The sequence below is a fragment of the Achroia grisella genome, unplaced genomic scaffold, assembly GCF_030625045.1.
Source record: "Achroia grisella isolate CSIRO2021 unplaced genomic scaffold, CSIRO_AGI_Agris_v1 utg487, whole genome shotgun sequence".
Taxonomy (NCBI): domain Eukaryota; kingdom Metazoa; phylum Arthropoda; class Insecta; order Lepidoptera; family Pyralidae; genus Achroia; species Achroia grisella.
Genome location: NW_026712891.1, coordinates 2,007,014 through 2,016,875, shown reverse-complemented (window position 1 = coordinate 2,016,875; position 9,862 = coordinate 2,007,014).

Below are 9,862 nucleotides of genomic sequence, written 5' to 3'. Positions count from 1 at the left end.
AGAGTTTAAGTGTATACAAACATGTTTGCAAATGAAATTGCCCACCATTTATATAACTTTACTTATTACAAGTATGAACGTGACCAAATTCATATGAACACGTTAGTAAATGATGTAGACACTATAATAGAGATAGGATAACTAATATGCGTGAATATCTATTTAAATATATTAAGTACCTAAATAATTATTGTGCACTGTACCGATATCACATATTATTTATATATTACATGATATTTATGATATTAAGTGCTAACAGTACATTTTAAATAAATTATTAATCAATGTAATTTATACAGTTTTTGTATTGATTAATATTTTAGACAGAAATTAGCTTACCTACAGTTCAAACTTTAAGCAAATTTCAAACACTTTGCACAGATATTGAATGGAAGCTAAATTTGACGTAGTAATTCTTGGGGTATAAAGAAAGATGCATGTTTTCCAGATCAATAAATCACGCCGAATATATCAATGACCCAAACAATAAAATTTAAAGATTAGGAACTACATTCATCTCATTACAGTGACAATAGACCACATAGACAATACAATAATCGCAGTTTGATATCAGTAACAACAACATACAGTAGATAAAACGAATCATGTAGACTAATAATTATAAATATAAATAATAATAATTCATCAGCATGGTAATCAGCATAGAAAATTATATAAATTACATCCAGTGGGACCAGTGGCGGTATGGGTCATATTCAAATTCATATTGATAACATGGTTTAATGACTTCTTGTGACATCCGGCGAAAACAATTTATGCAAGAACGATCAACTCACGTACGTAATATTTAATATCAGACTTTACATTATGTGTAGAGGAAAATTATACCAATATAACTTATAAATATGCGCTTTGTATAGTGTATATGCGAGTACAATGATATAAAATAAACGGAAATAATAGTGGTTGCCACAAATACGAACTTACCAAAAATAACTAAACATCCATAAAATAGAGGCACACTACACACAACACTAGTATTAATTAGACACTATTATCAATATGAATTCACAGATGAGCGTGTAATCATGCGCGTGCGCTATCGGACACTGAGCAGGAATCAGCGGATGAATCAAAAACGGGTGCCGGTCACCAGCTCTTTAGAATCTCTACCAACCAGCAAGTAACCGAGCAACGGAACTATTCACTGTACACGCCTCAGAGTGAGGCATCGAATGACTCATTTATAGCGATGACGTTTGTCGTATACTCGGCAATGATACATACTACTCAACTATCCACACATTATTACTAGACCACAATAATACCGAAGGCAATCGATATGGCTGTGATGCCGTATTGAACTGATGAATATTTAAGCCGATCTTACCTAATAGTCATTCAATCTATTTATATCTTGCGGTAGAAAGATAACGAGTATTAATTATCAAAACACTGTCTTATTTCTTCAAGGATTTTTATGATCTTTTCAGCAGTATCTACTACTGTAACATGAAATATGTTATTGTAAATTAAAAAGAAAAACAGATTTTTCTAATAACTAAAAAAATACATAAACTAATAAATCATTTTTAATTTTTCATCCGAATTTCTAATAGTAATAGTTAAAAAAGAAAACCAAAAAGTGTACTAAAAACAGGTGAAGAAGCCCAAAAATTTAGGGCATTAAAAATTAAATATAATATGGAAAATTCGATTACTATTCAATAATAAAACATAATTAACAAATTATTATGCTAACAAGAATAATTTATTTTTTATTGTTTTATACAAAATGTAACATTTCTAATTGTAGGTCTCAATAACAACTTTACGGTTTCTTTATACATAAATTCAACAGAATAATATTCCATATAATCACTTTTTTCACACAAATTTTGTTTCTTTCACATATATACATATAAAACGGCCTATTGTTTCTACTGTGATCCAGTTTTCACGCTGTAATAGTTTCGCTACTTTACGGTAATTGCTCATTAGTTAATATTGAATTATGAAAAAAGCATGACATATTAATTCTTATTGTATTAATTCGATTGAATTAAAAAAGATTTGATTCAAGTATGTTAGCAAAAGGCACTCACACCATAAGAAACTACTGAAGTTAAAAACATGACATTTAGAATATAAACGAATTTTATCTAAGGATAAACTACACAATAATTCTGAAAATTCCTCATCAGGGATCACAAGGTAAAGAATTTGAGAAAGCGAACTTGCGATATGCCACTTTACACAAATAAACCATACATCTTTGAAGACAGGATAAATATAGGTATCATTATGCATTTGAAAAAAGTGACAACATAGTCTTATCTAACAGATCAATAATTTTTAGGGCAGGCTTAAAATTAACAGGTTTTTTGTAATATACGTACGTGATGTTATAACTACAAATGATTTGTATATGTTATCATCGAACTTATTTTCTTTGAACTTTACCGTAGCCACGTCCCATGGGGGAAAATATTATATTAAGCAAAACGACGAAAACATTTTTTTGGTTACACATACCCCACACCCATTGGAAAGTTCGCTCATAAAAATTGCGAACAAAAACCGAAAGGTCAACGAGAAATTGTTTTGTAAGATATAGATATTTTTCCCTCGAGTAGATATATTTGCGAAAACATAATATTGTTTCTGACTTCATTAAAACTTCACAAGATCCAAATCAAACAGCAAAAATAATATTGTTTTTCAAACGTATATGTACATTATAGTTACAGATATAAAACATTAGGATACCTATCAAGTATGATATTTGTCCTACAGAAGTTTAAAAGTTGTAAAAATCTATCTAAGATAAGAATATTTTGATCCAAAAGTTTACAACTAAAATTTATATAATTATACAATTTTAGGGACTTATAACATTTGTTAATGGGTTTTTGGATATTAGATAGGTAAGTTTGAAAAAAATATACATCAATGTCGAAGTAGGGATAGAGCAATTATAGACCGCATATCAGAATCCTTTTAAAATAATGAAGTCTTTATTCTTTACTGGAACTGAACTTCGAACATTACAGTTAAACACATTTATCAAAAACGGATATTGAAAATATGTGTAGAAAACATATTATTACAAAAGGATGCCTATATAGAATTGTTTTGCAGTAATAGTTTATGGTTAAAATACAATTTTAGAGGATATTTAAACAAATTTCTCCCACATAATCTAGTCAAAAGTTTTTGTGGTTTGTTTGTTTAATAGATTGTTTATTATAGTAACATTAAAAATCGAATGATTTTAAAGTAACTAATGTTTACGCATTGAGTTTAGTTATGTTGGCTAAAGAGTGATTATTGTAAATATTTTTTAATATTACTCACCTTCACTTCAAGTTATTTCTCCTAACAGGAAAAAAAATATTATGTCCTATTAAGAATAAAAAATAAAGCTATCCAGCAGTATCGTTACTGTTGGATTGATAATTGCTTGCGTATTATTCGTTAGCTCGCGGTAAAAAGCAGATTAGTATGTTTTAATAAACAAGATGTAGCTATTTAACAAAGCAAAGTGGAGTAAATATTATTATAGAAATATTCTTACGTATCCGCCGCATTAAATTAATACAGTACATGGTAACAATAAACCGCTGACGCGCCAAAAAACAAAAGTTTTCAAAATTTGATTTCATTATAATTAAGATATTTACACCCATCAACAGAAATAAAAGTTTAAATTAATAAACAAACGTCTCATTATGCAATAAAATCTGCGAGTCGAGAAGCAAAGGAACTGGAAATTGTTTCAGTTGGACTTTATCCAACCACACCGCATTGATTTTCCGAAAATTTTAGGGTCATAAACTTCGAACAAACCGCTTATACCTCACTATAATAAATAGGCTTATAGATATTTCTACTCATGTATAAATGGTTTAGTAAGAATTAAGCCACTTATAGTTGTGAAAGTTTATTCCACTTATAATTGTAAGGAATATTCCATCAATGTTCTCCTTCTTTATATACATGTTGCTTTACTTTTATTGAGTAAATATAATATTTTCTATATAGATTGCATATATATACTTATATATGCTCGCCGGCCTCGGTGGTCTAGCGGTTTAGCACACTGCTTTACTTCCGATGGGCGCGGGTTCGATTACTCGCACGGCACAAACATTTGTATTCATGAGTATGATTGTTGGTATCGGTCTGGGTGTTTTTTATATATAATATATACGTATTTACGAAAAAAAACATATATCTATGTATTTATCAGTTATCTAGTACTCATAACACAAGCTTTGGGTAGCTTAACTTGGGACTAGATGGCGTTGTGTGAATTGATTATTATCCATCCAGAGATTATTATTATTATAATATGTAATATAAATTTGTTGTCGATAAAGATTTTTCTGTGCTCTTCCTATTCTTTGTCCTATTACATTGAATTAATATAACATACAAACATACATATACACGACGAAATGATTCTTTTTTGTCCGATAATAATATATTATTTTAAGAAAGTGTACAACTAGTTTTATGTCTGTTTAGTACCTGTATCAGCTACAACAGGTCCAAGAGGATCAAAGCGAACACGGTGTTCTACTGCTGCGCGTGCGGCGCACACGAGATCGGAAAAAAAGCGGTGTCGTCGTAAAGCGAGCTCGTCACGTCCCACTGGTGTGGCTGGAGGTTCTGCCGGACCTTCTGCTTTTACAGTAGCCTCCTCAAACACTTCATCGTCATCCGAGCACGAGTGGAGCTTGATGTTTGCTTGCTCCTCCGCAATACCATTGCTATTACTAGTAGTTGACTTTAAAATACCTGACGATTTTCGTCTCACAAATGGTCGCACATCGTTAGGTCGTGCTAATACCTCTTCAAGGCGCGTTAATTCCTCCAAAGCGGCTGAATCTTGGCGGTAGTCAACGGAAAAGCGTTTGAAATCTAGTCTGTTCCTTTTATAATCTACAGAAAACCTCTTTTTTGTGAAATCTCTCTTGACAATCATCTGATCTAAAGTGTCCACTTCGCCAGCATTACTCGCTGAATCATCACAATTCGCACCATCCTGTTGGCTTTGTTCAATGTTTTCAGAGCATTTAATATCACCAACCTGATCAATCACGTCTTCAGTTTTTGAGGAAACTGATGGTAAAAACTCATTATTTGTTATTAAACATTCATTTTTCTCTTGTAAATTACATAAATTATCTTGATTATCGACTATATTTTCCTTTGACTGCATATTATTCGATTCCGTCATGTGTGTATCCATTTTCTCTGACTTTGATTTACTTTTACTTATTTTCTTACTCGGACGAGCACAACAACTTTTAAACATAATTAAAACTCAAATAAGTTGTAAAAATGTTATATTGGCCAACACATATTAATAAACTATATAGGCAATTCAATAATAATGATTTATAAAATTGTGTAAAAATATAAATCTGTGAGCGAAGTGTAAGTTTAATTTTAGTATTTATCTGTAAATATTGTTGTAGTAAAGAAGTCGTAGCTCTTGTACAACATAGGGGTATGTGTATATAAACGTCGGCTGCCAGCCGGGCGGGCGGCGGCGGGCGACTGACGGCACTGACGCAGGGCGGATGCGCTCGCCTGTGCCCGCTCGTTGCCTCTCGGCGCATCCTAGCATCCGCTCTATACGCACACGGATCTTACGATTTGATGTCATATTGTATTTACAAATTTCATCTTATTATTTTTACACATTAAAATACCGTAAAAATAAAAGAAAATAAAAACATTAGAATTGCACGCTTTATGTACGTATATGTACCATAAAAAATATTTAGATTAAAACTTGTGTTATAAAGTAAAAACATTTGATGTCTTGTTTCTATAACTGAGTTTAAAAAATCTTAGTCATTCAATTATTGAAAATTATCAGAGAGTAACATGAGCTTTAGTTAAAGATCATTATAATAATTGCAATTGTGAGAAGCAAGAGCACGAGCAGGATACGGAGTATATACTATAGTACAGACTAAACTTATGTTAGCATTTAGTTCCTTACAAAAAGTAACAAATTTTTACTGAGAGATTTATTTATTGCACTTGTAATTAAAAATAGTATATGACTATTAAAATAATGTGAGCTTGAAGCTGAGGTTTTAAATTCACCACAATATTGACAGATTATTTCCTTCTGTATAGATAATCTATAATTATATATGGTGAGCACATCTATATGGGCATAACTTGTTAGTTATAAGAGCAAAAATGAATTGTATGACACCACTGTTCAAAATTATGTGTTATCCTTGTGATTTTGAAAGAGGTAAACACTGTTGTCGAAATATAATCTTTAAATTTAATAAGATGGTAGTCAGCGAAGTGACATATATATAATTTTGTTTTATATGTTTTGATTAAAGAATACAAGAGAATAACAGCACCATTATAGAGATATCCATAGTGTTGTTCATGTTGGACACCTATGTGATGATTACCACTTCCCATAAAAAGATACAAAAACTTGATTCCCATTTTAATTATATAAAATAACAAAATCTTACCAACCCAGCAGTTGAACTATGTTCAGTTGGTATAACGATAAAAGAACCGCTTATGGAAAATTACACTCTTCATGATTATTATTTAGAATAATTACTTATTGGTAATTAATAATAAGTCGAATATGAGTGAATCTCTATCACTAATCAGTAAGGTAGAGAAGTTCAATAATGACGAGCTGTGTTATAAAAATAAGTGGTAAAGAAATTCATTTTTTGAAAAATATATTATGTATGTAAGTAACAGTAGAACAAAATTATAAACAGTTAGAAAGATTAAATTTTAAAATTTTAATTTTAATATTGCTATACTAAGAGTTTCGCAACATCCCTACCTCTACACACATATATCTCCACTTGTCAAAACTCTATCTGCACTATTTCAGTAGTACTACTTTAATATATTATATATAAAAGTAATTACTGGCTGCTAAAATTCAAAATTAACTTGACTAATTGGAAAAAAATTTTTTAGTTCGACCATAATACACTTTCCATATATTCAGGTAAAACCAATCTAATTCTAAAATTGAAAATATCCAAAGTTCATCTTAATATTAAAATATAAAAAAAGGTAATTTAATACATACTTTGAATTACTTTTAGCCCATTTAATCCCAAGGTAAGCAGAGCTTATGTTATGAGTACTAGACAACTGATATAAATAAATATATATTTTATTGTAAACACAAATAACACACATATTCACATATTTTTTGTATTTTGATAACTGACCAATATAATTGTGTATCTCCTTTTTTGTATATAACTGTGCCTTGTGTGTGTTTGCCTTAATGCTAATAAAAGTTTTATCTATCTACATACATAGAAAAAACCCACACCACTACAAACAATCATACTCACAAACACAAACTTTTATACTGAGCGAGGAATCAAATCCACAATCATAGTAAGAAATCTCCTAGACTATAGAAGCTGTCATTTAATAGATGGCAAGCATCCATGACTGTTTCAAGATAATGTAAATAATTGTAATATCTTCTTAAATTGAAAAGCATTCAATAGAGTGCATTCATAACATACTAATATATCATAGGTGATATGATGTTTACAATATCACATAGTCTTTACATAAAAAAGAGATTGGTAGATTCACATTTTTATTTCTTATCAAGTACTGCTATCACTATCATTATTTGTGTAAACACTGGAATTTGATTGCTTTATGACCATTGGAATAAATTAATAGCCTTTTTTAATAGAGCTAGATAATTTAATAGAACTTTTAATAGATAATAACCCTTTTTAATAAAACTTGCCCTGTTAAATAGAACAAGATTGATTATTTATCAATCTTGTTAGCAGACCTCTAAAAAGGGATAATTTATTAAAACCCCTCAGGTCAACCTATTAAAATTATAAGTACATTATACTTAAAATGTAAAGAAAAAGTTAACTTATTTTTTAAACTGAGCTTATAATCATTGAGCAATAATAGTTACAATGCAACTAGTACATATATATAATAGATCATGTGTATCTAAATGGCCAACAGAGCTATTCCTTAAAAGTGATGATGAGATAATTCTCATTGCAACTTATTTTGTATTTATTTTTAAGAGGATATCTACCTTATAGGGCATGTTATCAACTATGAATCTAATAGAAGATAAATGAGTTTGAGTAAAAAAGTACTTTTACTATCAAACCATAAAAGAGAAATTCCACATTTACATAGAAAATAAACCGAATGTTGAAAAAAATATGAATAATAACCATATACATAAATCATAGTTCTGTTAAATAATCAAACAAGTCGGTTTAAGTAAGGCAGACATAAACCTACTTTTGAAAGACCATGCAATTGTATTGTCTAGTTTTTAACTGAAGCTAATTTCGCCGGTAATTTCTGTAGGAAAAATAGAATATGTTGAATTGCCTAATAATAATAAAATAGTTCATTAAACGAATTGATCTAATTTCTCAATACACCTCTTTATGAACAATATAATAATATAGACAAATGGATGCAAAACAACTAATAATGGGTAGTATAAATTGTAAATCTCAAATAAAGGTAACGAAATTATGAAATCAACAACTTACAGCTCCTGTTTATCGATGTTTTGTTTTGATTCACTGATAAATAAGTCGTTAATAACAAATCACTAATTATTTACGTAGAAAATGATAAAAAATCAGTCTTTTAGGTTATCTGTCAAAAAATCAAGATATAAACGATACGATACAGAGTACCAGATAGAGAAAGCTTTCTCTTCTGTCTTCGAAACAATAGTGAAATAACCATAGCGTTATAGAACAACTAAAACATTTTTGTCTCTGGATGAGCAAATTTGTTTGAAATAAGGAGAATAGTGATTATTTACTTAGATCTAATCTTTAAATTTAATTAAAATAAAAATATTACATGTAATTTAGTTATGGTTATACTGGCCGATTCTATCGACTTCGTCCGCTTTTTTTAGATAAAAGATCTACTATCTCGACGTTGCGAGATTTTCGCTATATTAACGCCTTTAGGTTTGAGAGGCGTAACGTACGGAAATAAATACCATATACAACATAGCATAGTAACATTTCACAGAATCGAAATACTACGGTACGAAATATTACGGTTGAGATTAAAAGTCGGTGTGCCCTAGCGGCATTTAGATTAATGTCAATAAAATACAAACATAATTTAAAGGAAAAAGTGTCTTATTACTGTAGAATATGATTAATTTAGACGCTTAAATTGCACAATAATAATATAATTTTATGAGTTAAGGTATAACGGTCTCGGTGGTCTAACGGTTTAGTACTCCGCCTTACTTCCCATAATCGCGGTTCATCACTAATAAAAAATTGTAAGTATTTGTAGCGATTGTCTAATACCTACCCATAGCACAAGTTCTGCTTAGCTTGGTTCTTAATGTCGTTGTGTGAAGTGTCTAAGGTTCTCATAATTATATTCTTTTTGTGTGACAGACTAACAAACATCCATTCATCTTTACACTTTCATGATTATTCAGTCAGTATTTTCCACTTAGAAAGTTTTATTTCATTAATATTCGTATATGTATACTTTGGGCGTTAGATAGGATTACGTTTGACCTATCAAAGAATCAACGTTCTGAACGATCAATTCTATAAAATGAAACTTAGTTGTCTCAGTAGTTGTATTCGATTCCGAGATCATACTTGAAACGACAGCAAACAAGTTGAAGGTTTGAAGTAGCAAACTGATCTGTAGTTTTTAATATTTCCATCCTACACATGAGTAGGTACGTATATTGTACAGAGTTATGGGAGGATTTGGAGAACATGAAGCGTATTATATTGTACCTAATATTAGTTACAAGGATATTAATAGGAATTAAAACAAAATTATAAAATAGTTACTCTATAATTTCTCTAAGCCC